An 18941-nucleotide genomic window follows, 5' to 3' on the forward strand; every position below is an offset into this window, starting at 1 on the left:
TAGACCATGAAAATGATATGTTTATGAATGAAAGAAGGGAAATAGATGAAGTATTCTTTAAACGGGGACCTATTTTGAAACACAACTTGCCTGTTTAAATTCTAGGGGATCCTCCTCCACCCAAGGGTGATCCCGTGTTTGAGCTTAAACCATTACCTGATACTCTTAAATATGCTTATCTTGATGAAAAGAAGATATATCCTATTATTATTAGTGCTAACCTTTTAGAGCAGGAAGAAGAGAAATTATTGAAAACTCTGAAGAAGCATCGTGCTGCTATTGGATATACTCTGGATGATCTTAAGGGCATTAGTCCCACTCTATGCCAGCACAAAATAAAATTGGACAAATATGCTAAACCGGTTCTTGATCACCAACGAAGATTAAATCCTAAGATGAAAGAAGTGGTAAGAAAAGAAATACTAAAGCTTCTGGAGGCAGGTATAATTTATCATGTTGCTGATAGTCAGTGGGTAAGTCCTTTACATTGTGTCCCTAAGAAGGGAGGTATTACTGTTGTTCCTAATGATAAAGATGAATTGATCCCACAAAGAATTGTTACAGGTTATAGGATGGTAATTGATTTCCGCAAACTAAATAAAGCTACTAAAAAGGATCATTACCCTTTACCTTTTATTGATCAAATGCTAGAAAGATCATCCAAACATGCACATTTTTGCTTTCTAGACGGTTATTCTGGTTTCTCTCAAATACCTGTGTCAAAAGAGGATCAAGAAAAGACCACTTTTACCTGCACTTTTACTTGCCCTTTCGGTACCTTTGCTTATAGACGTATGCCTTTTGGTTTATGCAATGCACCTGCTACCTTCCAAAGATGTATGACTGCTATATTCTGACTTTTGTGAAAAGATTGTTGAGGTTTTCATGGATGATTTCTCTGTTTATGGAACTTCTTTTGATGATTGCTTAAGCAACCTTGATCGAGTTTTGCAGAGATGTGAAGAAACTAATCTTGTCTGGAATTGGGAGAAGTGCCACTTTATGGTTAATGAAGGTATTGTCTTGGGGCATAAAATTTCTGAAAGAGGTATTGAAGTTGATAAGGCTAAAGTTGATGCTATTGAAAAGATGTCGTGTCCTAAGGACATCAAAGGTATAAGAAGTTTCCTTGGTCTTGCCGATTTTTTTAGGAGGTTCATTAAAGACTTCTCAAAAATTTCTAGGCCTTTGACTAATCTCTTACAAAAAGATGTTCCTTTTGTCTTTAAAGATGATTGTGTAGAAGCATTTGAAATACTTAAGAAAGCCTTGATTTCTGCACCTATTGTTCAGCCACCTGATTGGAATTTACCCTTTGAAATTATGTGTGATGCTAGTGATTATGCTGTAGGTGCTGTTCTAGGACAAATAGTTGAGAAGAAATTAAATGTTATCCAATATGCTAGTAAAAATCTAGACAATGCCCGGAGAAATTATGCTACTACTGAAAAAGAATTTTTAGCAGTTGTATTTGCTTGTGATAAGTTCAGACCTTATATTGTTGATTCTAAAGTAACTATTCACACTGATCATGCTGCTATTAAATATCTTATGGAAAAGAAAGATGCTAAACCTAGACTTATTAGATGGGTTCTCCTACTACAAGAATTTGATTTGCATATTATTGATAGAAAGGGAGCTGAGAACCCCGTTGCAGACAACTTGTCTAGGTTAGAGAATGTTCTTGATGACCCACTACCTATTGATGATAGCTTCCCTAATGAACAAATTAGCTGTCATAAATGCTTCTTGTACTGCTCGATGGTATGCTGATTATGCTAATTACATTGTTGCTAAATTTATACCACCTAGTTTCACATACCAGCAAAAGAAAAAGTTTTTCTATGATTTAAGACTTTACTTCTGGGATGACCCACACCTTTATAAAGAAGGAGTAGATGGTGTTATTAGATGTTGTGTACCTGAGCGTGAACATGAACAGATCCTACGCAAGTGTCACTCCGAGGCTTATGGAGGACACCATGCTGGAGATAGAACTGCACATAAGGTATTGCAATCTGGTTTTTATTAGCCTACTCTCTTCCAAGATGCCCGTATATTTGTCTTGTCTTGTGATGAATGTCAAAGAATTGGTAATATTAGTAGACGTCAAGAAATGCCTATGAACTATTCACTTGTTATTGAACCATTTGATGTTTGGGGCTTTGATTATATGGGACCGTTTCCTTCCTCTAATGGGTATACACATATTTTAGTTGATGTTGATTACGTTAGTAAGTGGGTAGAAGCTATTCCAACTAGTAGTGCTGATCATAACACCTGTATTAAGATGCTTAAAGAAGTTATTTTCCCGAGGTTTGGAGTCCCTAGATACTTAATGACTGATGGTGGTTCTGATTTTATTCATGGTGCTTTTCGTAAAATGCTTGCTAAGTATGACGTTAATCATAGAATTGCATCTCCATACCACCCACAATCTAGTGGCCAAGTAGAGCTGAGTAATAGAGAGAATAATTTTGCAAAAGACTGTTAATAGATCTAGAAAGAATTGGTCCAAGAAACTTGATGATGCATTATGGGCCTATAGAACTGCATATAAAAATCCTACGGGTATGTCTCCATATAAAATGGTTTATGGAAAAGCATGTCACTTACCTCTCGAACTAGAACATAAGGCATATTGGGCCATTAAAGAGCTCAATTATGATTTCAAACTTGCCGGTGAGAAGAGGCTATTTAACATTAGCTCACTTGATGAGTGGAGAACCCAAGCCTATGAGAATGCCAAACTGCTTAAAGAAAAAGTTAAAAGATGGCATGACAAAAGGATACAAAAGCATGAGTTTAATGTAGGTGATTATGTTCTGCTATACAACTCTCGTTTAAGATTTTTTGCAGCAAAACTTCTCCCTAAATGGGAAGGCCCTTACGTTATCGAGGAGGTCGATCGTTCCGGTGCCATAAAAATTAACAACTTCGAAGGCACAAATCCAAAGGTGGTGAACGGTCAAAGAATCAAGCATTATATCTCAAGTAATCCCATAAATGTTGAAACTAATGTTCTTGAGACCGTAACCCCGGAGGAATATATAAGGGACACTTTCCAGAATGTTTCAAACTTCGAAAAGGAATAGGTATGTGGTACGGTAAGTAAACCGACTCCAAAACAATTCTAATAGCAATTTTTCTCCGTTTTCGAATATTTAAGAAAATAGGAAAATAAGAAGTAGTCCAAAAGGGATACGAGGCATCCACGAGGGTGGAGGGCGCGCCCTACCCCCCTGGGCGCGCCCCCTGCCTCGTGGGCACCTCGTGTGCTCTCCGGACTCCGTTTTCTCCCACGATACTTCTTTTGGTCGGTAAAAATTCATTATAAATATCCCGAAGGTTTTGACCACCGTACCACACAAATATCCTCTGTTTTTCGTTTTGAGTTGTTTCTACCGCGGATTAGAGCAAGATGTCTTCTCAAGAGTAAGTCGGGGAGAGTCGGGTGTCTCATCCGACACCGGGACCAGGAGAAAACAGTGATGCTGACCACTTTGGGCCATCAACGGAGGAAGAGATGGAGGCTGACTTGAAAATGATAGATGCCATGGAAGAGGATCAAGAAGTTACATCTTGTTTCCGAGCCGGGTTCACGATGGGGGAACTAAAGAGCTCAGCTATTCCAAACTCGGTCATCCCTTCCAATGTTAGATGTCTTTCTTATGAAAATATGAAAAAGAGTGTTACTTGTCTCCCGCAGCTATGCAACATCCATGGGTGAAAGGAGCTTTAGCCGTCACGGGCAAGCTCCATAAGGAAATAATGGACCTCAAGCAGCAAGTCAATAAGCTCGAGGAAGAGAATCGTATTCTGAGGGGCATCATCGCCAAGAATATCACATCACCACCTCCGAAGAAAGAGACATAAACATGGAATCAAGAGCGGCCGTAGGGGACGCTCGATGATGATCCGGTCGGGAGAGGCGGCGAACAGAAGGAAACCATAGCCTGCGGGCGTGACGGTGGGCCTTTTAGGGATAAGTTTTTCTTCTATGAAATTAAGGCGAGGAGTCCCGCGCAGGAGAAATGCACATGCCTCAAACAGCCATGGGTATGGGCACTCCCCTTGGCAACAGCTAAGCTTGGGGGAGGTGCCCGGTATCGTATCACCGTCACACTTCTACCTTTACCATTTTTCTTAGTTCGATCCTTTTGGTAATATCTTGGTCTAGTAGAATAAAGTTTTAGTATGATCTAGTTTTGAGTTTTGCTTTATGATCCTTCAATGTAATCGAGTCCATGAGCTATATATAATAAAGATTAGTTTTGAGTCAAGGGCTTGGTTATCTCGCTATGATCTTGAGGGAATACAAGAAAGAATAAAAAGAATTAAAGAGATCATATTGATCTTATGGAGAGTAATGACTTCACATATAAAGAGTATGATGAATAAAAGTGGTTGAGAGTTGACAAACATAGTTTTGGTCATCGTTGCAATTAATAGGAAGTAATAAAGAAAGAGAGGTTTTCACATATAAATATACTATCTTGGACATCTTTTATGATTGTGAGCACTCATTAAAATATGACATATTAAAAAGTTGATGTTGGACAAGGAAGACAATGTAATGGGTTATGTTTTCATATATCCGAAATAAAGTATATTGTCATGGATCAGCCAACATGTTGAGCTTGATTTTCCCTCTCATGCTAGCCAAATTCTTTGCACCAAGTAGAGATACTACTTGTGCTTCCAAATATCCTTAAACCCAGTTTTGCCATGAAAGTCCACCATACCTACCTATGGATTGAGTAAGATCCTTCAAGTAAGTTGTCATTGTTGCATGCAATAAAAATTTCTCTCTAAATATGCATGATCTATTAGTGTGGAGAAAATTATCTTTATACGATCTTGTTATATGGAAGAAATAAAAGCGACGGACTGCATAATAAAGGTCCCTATCACAAGTGGCAATATAAAGTGACGTTCTTTTGCATTAAGATTTTGTGCATCCAACCATAAAAGCACATGACAACCTTTGCTTCCCTCTGCGAAGGGCCTATCTTTTATTTTTGTCTTATGTCTCATGCAAGAGTCCAGGTGTTCTTCACCTTTCCTTTTTACACTTTATCCTTTGGCAAGCACATTGTGTTGGAAAGATCCTAATATATATATATATATATATATATATATCCAATTGGATGTAAGTTATCATAAACTATTATTGTTGACATTACCCTGGAGGTAAAAGGTTGGGAGGCAACACTATAAGCCCCTATCTTTCTCTGTGTCCGATTAAGACTTCATACCCATAAGTATTGCGTGAGTGTTAGCAATTGTGAAAGACTAAATGATGGTTGAGTATGTGGACTTGCTGAAAAGCTCTTATATTGACTCTTTCCGATGTTATGATAAATTGCAATTGCTTCAATGACCGATATCAGAGTTTGTTAGTTTTCAATGCAGTTTCTGATTCATACTTGACATTGTGAATAGATTGTCACTTTAGCGTAAGAAATCATATGACAATATATATATGTTGTTGTTACAAGAATGATGATGATGCCCTCTTGTCCGTATTTTATTCTATCGACACCTCTATCTCTAAACATGTGGGCATATTTTTCGTTATCGGCTTCCGCTTGAGGACAAGCGAGGTCTAAGCTTGGGGGAGTTGATACGTCCATTTTGCATCATGCTTTTATATCAATATTTATTGCATTATGGGCTGTTATTATGCATTATGTCACAATACTTATGCCTTTTCTCTCTTATTTTACAAGGTTTACATGAAGAGGGAGAATGCCGGCAGCTGGAATTCTTGGCTAGAAAAGGAGCAAATATTAGAGACCTATTATGCACAACTCCAAAAGTTCTGAAACTCCACGGAAGTCAGTCTGAAATATATTAAAAATATTGGGCGAAGAAAGCACCAGAGGGGGGCCACACCCAGTCCACGAGGGTGGGGGTGCGCCCCCTGCCTCATGGGCCCCCTGGCATGTTGGGGAACGTAGTAATTTCAACAAAAATTCCTATGCACACGCAAGATCATGGTGATGCATAGCAACGAGAGGGGAGAGTGTCATCCACGTACCCTCGTAGACCGTTAAGCGGAAGGGTTATGACAACGCGGTTCATGTAGTCGTACATCTTCAAGATCGACCGATCCTCGGTACCGAACGTACGGCACCTCCGCGTTCAGCTCACGTTCAGCTCGGTGACGTCCCGCGATCTCACGATCCAGTAGAGCTCGAGGGAGAGTTTCGTCAGCACGACGGCGTGGTGACGATGTTGATGAAGCTACCGACGCAGGGCTTCGCCTAAGCACCGCTACGATATGACCGAGGTGGATTATGGTGGAGGGGGGCAAACGGCTAAAAGATCAATGATCAATTCTTGTCCTTGGGGTGCCCCCCTACCCCAAGGAGGAGGGCGCGCCAAGGGGGGAGTCCTACTCCCACCGAGAGTAGGACTCCTCTTTTCCTAGTAGGAGTAGGAGAAGGGGGAAGGAGGAGAGAGAGGGGAAGGAAAGGGGGGCGCCCCCCCCCCCCCTTGTCCAATTCGGACTAGACGGGGAGGGGGCGCATGGCCTGCCCTGGCCGCCCCTCCTCTTCTCCACTAAGGCCCATTAGGCCCAATATACTCCCCGGGGGGTTCCGGTAACCCCCCAGTACTCCGGTATATGTCCGAAACCTCCCGAAACACTTCCGGTGTCCGAACATAGTCATCCAATATATCGATCTTTACGTCTCGACCATTTCGAGCTCGTCATGTCCGTGATCATATACGGGACTCCGAACTACCTTCGGTACATCAAAACACAAAAACTCATAATACCGATAGTCATAGAACTTTAAGCGTGCGGACCGTACGGGTTCGAGAATTATGTAGACATGACCGAGACACGTCTCCGGTCAATAACCAACAACGGAACCTGGATGCTCATATTGGTTCCTACATATTCTACGAAGATCTTTATCGGTCAAACCGCATAACAACATACGTTGTTCCCTTTGTCATCGGTATGTTACTTGCCCGAGATTCGATCGTCGGTATCTTGATACCTAGCTCAATCTCGTTATCGACAAGTCTCTTTACTCGTTCCGTAGTGCATCATCTCGTAACTAACTCACTAATCACATTGCTTGCAAGGCTTATAGTGGTGTGCATTACCGAGAGGGCCCAGAGATACCTCTCTGACAATCGGAGTGAAAAATCCTATTCTTGATCTATGCCAACTCAACAAACACCATCGGAGACACCTGTAGAGCATCTTTATAATCACCCAGTTATGTTGTGACGTTTGATAGCACACAAAGTGTTCCTCCGGTATTCGGGAGTTGCATAATCTCATAGTAATAGGAACATGTATAAGTCATGAAGAAAGCAATAGCAACATAATAAACGATCAAGTGCTAAGCTAACGGAATGGGTCAAGTCAATCACATCATTCTCTAATGATGTGATCCCGTTCATCAAATGACAACTCATGTCTATGGCTAGGAAACTTAACCATCTTTGATCAATGAGCTAGTCAAGTAGAGGCATACTAGTGACACTCTGTTTGTCTATGTATTCACACATGTACTAAGTTTCCGGTTAATACAATTCTAGCATGAATAATAAACATTTATCATGAAATAAAGAAATAAATAATAACTTTATTATTGCCTCTAGGGCATATTTCCTTCAGTCTCCCACTTGCACTAGAGTCAACAATCTATTTCACATCACCATGTGATCTAACACCAATAGTTCACATCGTCATGTGACCAACACCCAAAGGGTTTACTAGAGTCAATAATCTAGTTCACATCGCTATGTGATTAACACCCAAAGAGTACTAAGGTGTGATCATATTTTGTTTGTGAGAGAAGTTTAGTCAACGGGTCTGCCACATTCAGATCCGTATGTATTTTGCAAATTTCTATGTCTACAATGCTCTGCACGAAGCTACTCTAGCTAATTGCTCCCACTTTCAATATGTATCCAGATTGAGACTCAGAGTCATCCGAATTGGTGTAAAATCTTGCATCGACACTTTACGACAAACTCTTTATCACCTCCATAACCGAGAAATATTTCATTAGTCCTCTAAGGATAATTTTGACCAATGTCCAGTGATCTACTCCTAGATCACTATTGTACTCCCTTGCCAAACTCAGGGCAGGGTATACAATAGGTCTGGTACATAGCATGGCATACTTTATAGAACCTATGGCTGAGGCATAGGGAATGACTTTCATTCTCTCTCTATCTTCTGTCGTGGTTGGGTTTTGAGTCTTTACTCAACTTCACACCTTGTAACACAGGCAAGAACTCTTTCTTTGACTGTTCCATTTTGAACTACTTCAAAAACTTGTCAAGGTATGTACTCATTCAAAAAACTTATCAAGCGTCTTGATCTATCTCTATAGATCTTGATGCTCAATATGTAAGCAGCTTCACCGAGGCCTTTCTTTGAAAAAACTCCTTTCAAACACTCCGTTATGCTTTCCAGAAAATCTACATCATTTTCGATCGATAATATGTCATTTACATATACTTATCAGAAAGGCTATAGTGCTCCCACTCACTTTCTTGTAAATACAGGCTTCACCGCAAGTCTGTATAAAACTATATGCTTTGATGAACTCATCAAAGCGTATATTCCAACTCTGAGATGCTTGCACCAGTCCATAGATGGATCGCTGGAGCTTGCACACTTTGTTAGCACCTTTAGGATTGACAAAACCTTCTTGTTGCATCATATACAACTCTTCTTCCAGAAATGCATTCAGGAATGCAGTTTTGACATCCGTTTGCCAAATTTCATAATCCTAAAATGCGACAATTGCTAACATGATTCGGACAGACTTAAGCATCTTTACGGGTGAGAAAGTCTCATCGTAGTCAACCCCTTGAACTTTTCGAAAAACTTTCACAACAAGTCGAGCTTTGTAGACAGTAACATTACCGTCAGTGTCAGTCTTCTTCTTGAAGATCCATTTATTTTCTATGGCTTGCCGATCATCGGGCAAGTCAACCAAAGTCCACACTTTGTTCTCATACATGCATCTCATCTCAGATTTCATGGCCTCAAGCCATTTTGCGGAATCTGGGCTCACCATCGCTTCTTCATAGTTCGTAGGTTCGCCTTGGTCAAGTAACATGACCTCCAGAATAGGATTACCGTACCACTCTGGTGCGGATCTTACTCTGGTTGACCTACGAGGTTCGGTAGTAACTTGATCTGAAGTTTCATGATCAACATCATTAGCTTCCTCACTAATTGGTGTAGGTGTCACAGGAACTGGTTTCTGTGATGAACTACTTTCAAATAATGGAGCAGGTACAGTTACCTCATCAAGTTCTACTTTCCTCCCACTCACTTCTTTCGAGAGAAACTCCTTCTCTAGAAAGGATCCATTCTTAGCAACGAATATCTTGCCTTCGGATCTGTGATAGAAGGTGTACCCAATAGTTGCTTTTTGGGTATCCTATGAAGATGCACTTCTCTGACTTGGGTTTGAGCTTATCAAGATGAAACTTTTCCACATAAGCATCGCAACCCCAAACTTTAAGAAACGACAGCTTAGGTTTCTTGCTAAGCCACAGTTCATATGGTGTCGTCTCAACGGATTCACCTGGTGCCCTTTTTAACGTGAATGCAGCTGTCTCTAATGCATAACCCCAAAATGATAGTGGTAAATCGGTAAGAGACATCATAGATTGCACCATATCTAATAAAGTACGGTTATGATGTTCGGACACACCATTACGCTGTGATGTTCCATGTGGCATGAGTTGCGAAACTATTCGACATTGTTTCAAATGAAGATCAAACTCATAACTCAAATATTCACCTCCATGATCAAATCGTAGAAACTTTATTTTCTTGTTACGATGATTTTTCACTTCACTCTGAAATTCTTTGAACTTTTCAAATGTTTCAGACTTATGTTTCATCAAGTAGATATACACATATCTGCTCTAATCATGTGTGAAGGTCAGAAAACAACGATACCCACCACGAGCCTCAACACTCATCAGACCGCATACATCAGTATGTGTTATTTCCAATAAGTCAGTTGATCGCTCCATTGTTCCGGAGAACGGAGTTTTAGTCATTTTGCCCATGAGGCATGGTTCGCAAGCATAAAGTGATTCATAATCAAGTGATTCCAAAAACCCATCAGCATGGAGTTTCTTCATGCGCTTTACACCAATATGACCTAAACAGCAGTGCCACAAATAAGTTGCACTATCATTATTAACTTTGCATCTTTTGGCTTCAATATTATGAATATGTGTATCACTACGATCGAGATTCAATAAACCATTTATATTGAGTGTATGACCTGTATAAGGTTTTATTCATGTAAATAGAACAACAATTATTCTTTGACTTAAATGAATAACCGTATTGCAATAAACATGATCCAATCATATTCATGTTCAACGCAAACACCAAATAACATTTATTTTAGGTTCAACACTAATACCAAAGGTAAAGGGAGTGTGCGATGGTGATCTTATCAACCTTGGAATCACTTCCAACACACATCATCACCTCGCCCTTAACTAGTCTCTGTTTAGTTTGCAACTCCTGTTTCGAGTTACTACTCTTAGCAACTGAACCAGTATCAAATGCCGAGGGGTTGCTATAAACACTAGTAAAGTACACATCAATAACATGTATATCCAATATACCTTTGTTCACTTTGCCATCCTTCTTATCCGCCAAGTATCTAGGGCAGTTCCACTTCCAGTGACCATTTCCTTTGCAGTAGAGGCACTCAGTTTCAGGCTTGGGTCTAGCTTTGGGCTTCTTTACGGGAGCAGCAACTTGCTTGCCGTTCTTTTTGAAGTTCCCCTTCTTCCCTTTGCCCTTTTCTTGAAACTAGTGGTCTTGTCAACAATCAACACTTGATGCTTTTCTTGATTTCTACCTTCGTCGATTTCAGCATCACGAAGAGCATGGGAATCATTTCTGTTATCCCTTGCATATTATAGTTCATCACGAAGTTCTAGTAACTTGGTGATAGTGACTAGAGAAATTTGTCAATTACTATCTTATCTGGAAGATTAACTCCCACTTGATTCAAGCAATTGTAGTACCCAGACAATCTGAGCACATGCTCACTGGTTGAGCTATTCTCCTCCATCTTGTAGGCAAAGTACTGTCAGAGGTCTCATACCTCTCAACACGGGCATGAGTATGAAATACTAATTTCAACTCTTGGAACATCTCATATGCTCCGTGGCGTTTCAAAAACGTCTTTGAAGCCCCGATTCTAAGCGCTAAGCATGGTGCACTAAACTATCAAGTAGTCATCATATCGAGCTTGCCAAACGTTCATAACATCTGCATTTGCTCCTGCAATCAGTCTGTCACCTAGCGGTGCATCAAGGACATAATACTTCTGTGTAGCAATGAGGATAATCCTCAGATCACGGAGCTAGTCCGCATCTTTGCTACTAACATCGTTCAACTTATTTTTCTCTAGGAACATATCAAAAATAAACGGGGAACAACATCGCGAGCTATTGATCTACAACATAGATATGCGAATACTATCAGGACTAAGTTCATGATAAATTAAAGTTCAATTAATCATATTACTTAAGAACTCCCACTTAGATAGACATCCCTCTAATCATCTAAGTGATCACGTGATCCATATCAACTAAACCATAACCGATCATCACGTGAGATGGAGTAGTTTTCAATGGTGAACATCACTATGTTGATCATATCTACTATATGATTCACGCTCGACCTTTCGGTCTCAGTGTTCCAAGGCCATATCTGCATATGCTAGGCTCGTCAAGTTTAAACCAAGTATTCTGCGTGTGCAAAACTGTCTTACACCCGTTGTAGATGAACGTTGAGCTTATCACACCCGATCATCACGTGGTGTCTCGGCACAATGAACTTTGGCAATGGTGCATACTCAGGGAGAACACTTTTACCTTGAAATTTAGTGAGAGATCATCTTATAATGCTACCGTCAAACAAAGCAGAATAAGATGCATAAAGGATAAACATCACATGCAATCAATATAAGTGATATGATATGGCCATCATCATCTTGTGCCTTTTATCTCCATCTCCAAACCACCGTCATGATCACCATCCTGACCGGCGCGACACCTTGATCTACATCGTAGCATCGTTGTCGTCTCGCCAACTATTTCTTCTACGACTATCGCTACGGCTTAGTGATAAAGTAAAGCAATTACAGGGCGATTGCATTGCATACAATAAAGCGACAACCATATGGCTCCTGCCAGTTGCCGATAACTCCGTTACAAAACATGATCATCTCATACAATAAATATAGCATCATGCCTTGACCATATCACATCACAACATGCCCTGCAAAAACAAGTTAGATGTCTTCTACTTTGTTGTTGCAAGTTTTACGTGGCTGCTACGGGCTGAGCAAGAACCGTTCTTACCTACGGATCAAAACCACAACGATATTTCGTCAAGTTAGTGTTGTTTTAACCTTCACAAGGACCGGGCGTAGCCACACTCGATTCAACTAAAGTTGGAGAAACTGACACCCGCCAGCCACCTGTGTGCAAAGCACGTCGGTAGAACCAGTCTCGCGTAGGCGTAGGCGTAATGTCGGTCCGGGCCGCTTCATCCAACAATACCGCCGAACCAAAGTATGACATGCTGGTAAGCAGTATGACTTGTATCGCCCACAACTCACTTGTGTTCTACTCGTGCATATAACATCTACGCATAAACCTGGCTCTCATACCACTGTTGGGGAACGTAGTGATTTCAAAAAAAATCCTACGCACACGAAAGATCATGGTGATGCATAGCAATGAGAGGGGAGAGTGTTGTCCACGTACCCTCGTAGACCGTTAAGCGGAAGCGTCATGACAACGCGGTTGATGTAGTCGTACGTCTTCACGATCGACTGATCCTCAGTACCGAACGTACGGCACCTCCGCGTGCAGCACACGTTCAACTCGGTGACGTCACGCGATCTCACGATCCAGTAGAGCTCGAGGGAGAGTTTCGTCGGCACGACGGCGTGGAGACGATGTTGATGAAGCTAACGACGCAGGGCTTTGCCTAAGCACCGCTATGATATGACCGAGGTGGATTATGGTGGAGGGGGGCACCGCACACGGCTAAAAGATCAATGATCAATTGTTGTTCTTGGGGTGCCCCCTGCCCCCGTATATAAAGGAGCTAGGGGGGAGGCGGCCGGCCAAGGAGGAGGGCACGGCAAGGGGGGAGTCCTACTCCCACTGGGAGTAGGACTCCTCTTTTCCTAGTAGGAGTAGGAGGAGGAAGGAGGAGAGAGAGGGGAACGAAAGGGGGGTGCCCCCCCCTCCTTGTCCAATTCGGACCAGAGGGGGAGGGGGCGTGTGGCCTACCCTGGCCGCCCCTCCTCTTCTCCACTAAGGCCCATTAGGCCCAATATACTCCCCGGGGGGTTCCGGTAACCCCCCGGTACTCCGGTATATGTCTGAAACCTCCCAAAACACTTCCGGTGTCCGAACATAGTCATCCAATATATCGATCTTTACGTCTCGACCATTTCGAGACTCCTCGTCATGTCCGTGATCATATCCGGGACTCCGAACTACCTTCGGTACATCAAAACAAAAACACTCATAATACCGATAGTCACAGAACTTTAAGCGTGCGGACCGTACGGGTTCGAGAACTATGTAGACATGACCGAGACACGTCTCCGGTCAATAACCAACAACGGAACCTGGATGCTCATATTGGTTCCTACATATTCTACGAAGATCTTTATCGGTCAAACCGCATAACAACATACGTTGTTCCCTTTGTCATCGGTATGTTACTTTCCCGAGATTCGATCGTCGGTATCTTGATACCTAGCTCAATCTCGTTACTAACAAGTCTCTTTACTCGTTCCGTAGTGCATCATCCTGTAACTAACTCATTAGTCACATTGCTTGCAAGGCTTATAGTGGTGTGCATTACCGAGAGGGCCCAGAGATACCTCTCTGACAATCGGAGTGAAAAATCCTATTCTTGATCTATGCCAACTCAACAAACACCATCGGAGACACCTGTAGAGCATCTTTATAATCACCCAGTTACGTTGTGATGTTTGATAGCACACAAATTGTTCCTCCAGTATTCGGGAGTTGCATAATCTCATAGTCATAGGAACATGTATAAGTCATGAAGAAAGCAATAGCAACATACTAAATGATCAAGTGCTAAGCTAACGGAATGGGTCAAGTCAATCACATCATTCTCTAATGATGTGATCCCGTTCATCAAATGACAACTCATGTCTATGGCTAGGAAACTAACCATCTTTGATCAACAAGCTAGTCAAGTAGAGGCATACTAGTGACACTCTGTTTGTCTATGTATTCACACATGTACTAAGTTTCCGGTTAATACAATTCTAGCATGAATAATAAACATTTATCATGAAATAAGGAAATAAATAATAACTTTATTATTGCCTCTAGGGCATATTTCCTTCATGGCAGGCCTCCGGTGCCCATCTTTTGCTATATGAAGTCTTTCGCCCTGGAAAAATTCAGAAGGAAGCTTTCGGGACGAAGCGCCGCGGTCTCGAGGCGGAACCTGGTGAAACCAATCTAGGGCTCCGGCTGAGCTGTTCTGCCGGGGAATCATCCCTCCGGGAGGGGGAAATCATCACCATCGTCATCACCATCGATCCTCTCATCTGGAGGGGGTCAATCTCCATCAACATCTTCATCAGCACCATCTCATCTCAAACCCCAGTTCATCTCTTGTATCCAATCTTTGTCTCAAAACCTCATATTGGTACCCGTGGCTTGCTAGTAGTGTTGATTACTCTTTGTAGTTGATGCTAGTTGGTTTAGTTGGTGGAAGATCATATGTTCAGATCCTTTATGCATATTAATACCCCTCAGATTATGAACATGAATATGATTTGTGAGTAGTTATGTTTGTTCCTAAGGACATGGGAGAAGTCTTGCTATAAGTAGTCATGTGAATTTGGTATTCGTTCGATATTTTGATGAGATGTATGTTGTCTTTCCTCTAGTGGTGTTATGTGAACATAGACTACATGACACTTCACCATTATTTGGGCCTAGGGGAAGGCATTGGGAAGTAATAAGTAGACGATGGGTTGCTAGAGTGACAGAAGCTTAAACCCTAGTTTATGCGTTGCTTCGTAAGGGGCTGATTTGGATCCACATGTTTCATGCTATGGTTAGGTTTACCTTAATACTTCTTTTGTAGTTGTGGATGCTTGCAAGAGGGGTTAATCATAAGTGGGATGCTTGTCCAAGAAAGGGTAGTACCCAAGCACCGGTCCACCCACATATCAAATTATCAAAGTAACGAACGTGAATCATATGAGCATGATGAAAACTAGCTTGACGATAATTCCCATGTGTCCTCGGGGGCGCTTTCCTTTATATAAGAGTTTGTCCAGGCTTGTCCTTTGCTACAAAAAGGATTGGGCCACCTTGCTGCACCTTGTTACTTTTGTTACTTGTTACCCGTTACAAATTACCTTATCACAAAACTATCTGTTACCGATAATTTCAGTGCTTGCAGAGAATACCTTACTGAAAACCGCTTGTCATTTCCTTCTGCTCCTCATTGGGTTTGACACACTTACTTATCGAAATGACTACGATAGATCCCCTATACTTGTGGGTCATCAGTTGTTACTTTGGTTCTTGAGGACATGGGAGAAGTCTTGTCATCAGTAATCATGTGAATTTGGTATTCGTTTGGTATTTTGATGATATGTTTGTTGTTGTTTCCCTTAGTGGTTTTATGTGAACGTCGACTACATGACACTTCACCATCTTTGGGCCTAAGGGAAAGCATTGTGGAGTAGTTATTAGATGATGGATTGCTAGAGTGACAGAAGCTTAAACCCTAGTTTATGCGCTACTCCTTAATGGGCTGATTTGGATCCATATGTTTCATGCTATGGTTAGATTTATCTTAATTCTTCTTTTGTAGTTGCGGACACTTGCTAGAGGGGTAATCATAAGTGGCAGGCTTGTTCAAGTAAGAATAGCACCAAGCACCAGTCCACTCACAAATGAAATTATCAAAGTAATGAACGCGAATCAAAAAAACAAGATGAAAGTGACTAGATGAAATTCCCGTGTGTCCTCAAGAATGTTTTACTTACTATAATAGTTTGTTCCGGCCTGTCCTTCGCTACAAAAAGGATTGGGCTACCTTGATGCACCTTTGTTACCGTTACAATTACTTGCTCGTTACAAATTTCTTTGCTATAAATCAATCTGTTACCAACAATTTCAGTGCCTGCAGAAAATACCTTGCTGAAAACCGCTTGTCATTTCCTTCTGCTCCTCGTTGGGTTCGCCACTCTTACTTATCAAAAGGACTATGATTGATCCCCTATACTTATGGGTCATCCCCCCCAAGGCGCGCCCCCTGGACTTGTGGGGCCCCCGGTAGGCCTCCGAAGCCCATCTTCTGCTATAAGGTGCCATTTGACCTGTAAAAAAATTGGAAGGAAGGTTTTGAATTGAAGCGTCCCCGTCTCGAGGCAGAACCTGGGCAGGAGCACTTTTACTCTCCGGTGGAGCGATTCCGCTGGGGAAACTTCCCTCCGGGAGGGGAAAATCAAAGTCATTGTCATCACCAAAGATCCTCTCATCGTGGGAGGACCAATCTTCATCAACATATTCACCAGCACCGTCTCAGCTCAAACCCTAGTTCATCTCTTGTATTCAATCTTTGTCTCAAACCTCAGATTGGTACCTGTGGGTTGCTAGTAGTGTTGATTACATCTTGTAGTTGATGCTAGTTGGTTTATTTGGTGGAAGATTATATGTTCAGATCCATTATGCTATTCAATACCCCTCCGGTCTTGAACATGAATATCATTTGTGAGTAGTTACTTTTGTTTTGAGGACACGGGAGAAGTCCGGTTATAAGTAATCATGTGAATTTGGCATTCGTTCGATATTTTGATGATATGTATGTTGTTGCTTCCTTTAGTGGTGTCATGTGAAGGTCGAGAACATGACACTTCACCATCTTTGGGCCTAAGGGAAGGCATTGTGGAGGAGTAATTAGATGATGGGTTGCTCGAGTGACAAAATCTTAAACCCTAGTTTATGCGCTATTCCGTAAGGGGCTGATTTGGATCATATGTTTCATGCTATGGTTAGATTTATCTTAATGCTTCTTTCGTAGTTGTGTATGCTTGCGAGAGGGGGTAATCATAAGTGAGTGGCTTGTTCAAGTAAGAAGAGCACCCAAGCACCGGTCCACCCACATATCAAATTATCAAAATAATGAATGTGAATCAAACAAACATGATTAAAGTGACTAGATGAATCCCCATGTGTCCTCAAGAACGCTTTGCTTGATATAAGAGAATGTTTCGGCCTGTTATTTGCTATAAAAAGGATTGGGCTACCTTGATGCACCTTTGTTACTGTTGGTACTTTTCACTTGTTACGAATTATCTTGCTATCAAACTATCTGTTACCGATAATTTCAGTGCTTGTAGAAAATACCTTGTTGAAAACCACTTGTCATTTCCTTCTGCTCCTCGTTGGGTTCGACACTCTTACTTATTGAAAGGGCTATGATTGATCCCCTATACTTTTGGGTCATCCAGACTCTTTTCCGGCGCCGTTGCCAGGGAGTGAAGCGCCTTGGGTAAGTGGAATTTGGTAAGGAAACATTTATACTACGTGCTGAAATTTACTGTCACATGCCATTATGGAAAACAATCCTTTGAGGGGTTTGTTCGGGGTATGTTCGATACATCTCCATTGTATCTATAATTTTTTATTGTTCCATGCCAATATTATACAACTTCCACATACTTTTGGCAACAATTTATATGATTTATTGGAGTAACTTATTGATCCAGTGCCCACCTCCTGTTTGTTGCATGTTTTTTGTTTCACAAAATATCCTTATCAAACGAAGTCCAAACGCGATAAAAATTTACAGATATTTATTTTTGAATATATGTGAATTTATGCAAGAATAATCAACCCAAGACGGTGCTCAAGGGGCCCACTACCTATCAGGGCGTGCCTAGGGGGGCCCGCCGCGCCGAGGTGGGTAGTGGGCACCTCATAAGGAGGTTGATGTCCTTCTTTTGCCGCAAGAAAGAAAATTTATGTATAAAAAACCCCTCAAAATTTCAGCCCAATCCGAATTACGGATCTCCGGGAATTTAAGAAACGGTGAAGGGCCAGAAAACGGGAACGCGAAACAGAAAAGAACAGAGAGAGAGAGAGAGAGATGCAATCTCGGAGGGGCTCCTGCCCCTCCGCCACCATGGCGGCCATGGAATAGAGGGGGAACTCTCCTCCCATCTAGGGGGAGGCCAAGGAAGAATAAGAAGGAGGGGGCTCTCTCCCCCTTTCTCCCGGTGGCGCCAGAACGCTGCCTGGGCCATCATCTCGACGGCAATCTACACCAACAACTTCGCCGCCTTCATCACCAACTCTCTCCCCCTCTATGCAACGGTGTAACACCTCTTCTCCCCGCTGTAACATGGTGCTTAATGCTTCATATTATTATCCAATGATGCGTTGCCATCCTATGATGTTTGAGTACATCTGTTTTGTCCAATGGGTTGATTGATGATCGTGATTGGTTTAAGCTGTATATTCTATTTAGGTGTTGTCCTATGTTGCCCTCCGCGTCGCACAAGCGTGAGGGATTCCTGTTATAGGGTGTTGCAACACATTCATGATTCGCTTATGGTGGGTGGCGTGAGTGACGGAAACACATACCCGAGTAAGTGGGTTGTTGCCTATGGGATTAAGAGGACTTGTTACTTAATGTTGTGGTTGGGTTTCACCTTTGGTAGTTGCGGATGCTTGCTAGAGTTCCAATCATAAGTGCATATGATCCAAGTACGGAAAGTATGTTAGCTCATGCCTCTCCCTCATATAAAATTGCAATAATGATTACCGGTCTAGTTATCGATTGCCTAGGGACAAAATCCTTCTCTTGTGTTACAAAAGCTATC

This window comes from Triticum aestivum, chromosome 7D (assembly GCF_018294505.1).
Source record: "Triticum aestivum cultivar Chinese Spring chromosome 7D, IWGSC CS RefSeq v2.1, whole genome shotgun sequence".
NCBI classification, from domain to species: Eukaryota; Viridiplantae; Streptophyta; class Magnoliopsida; order Poales; family Poaceae; genus Triticum; species Triticum aestivum.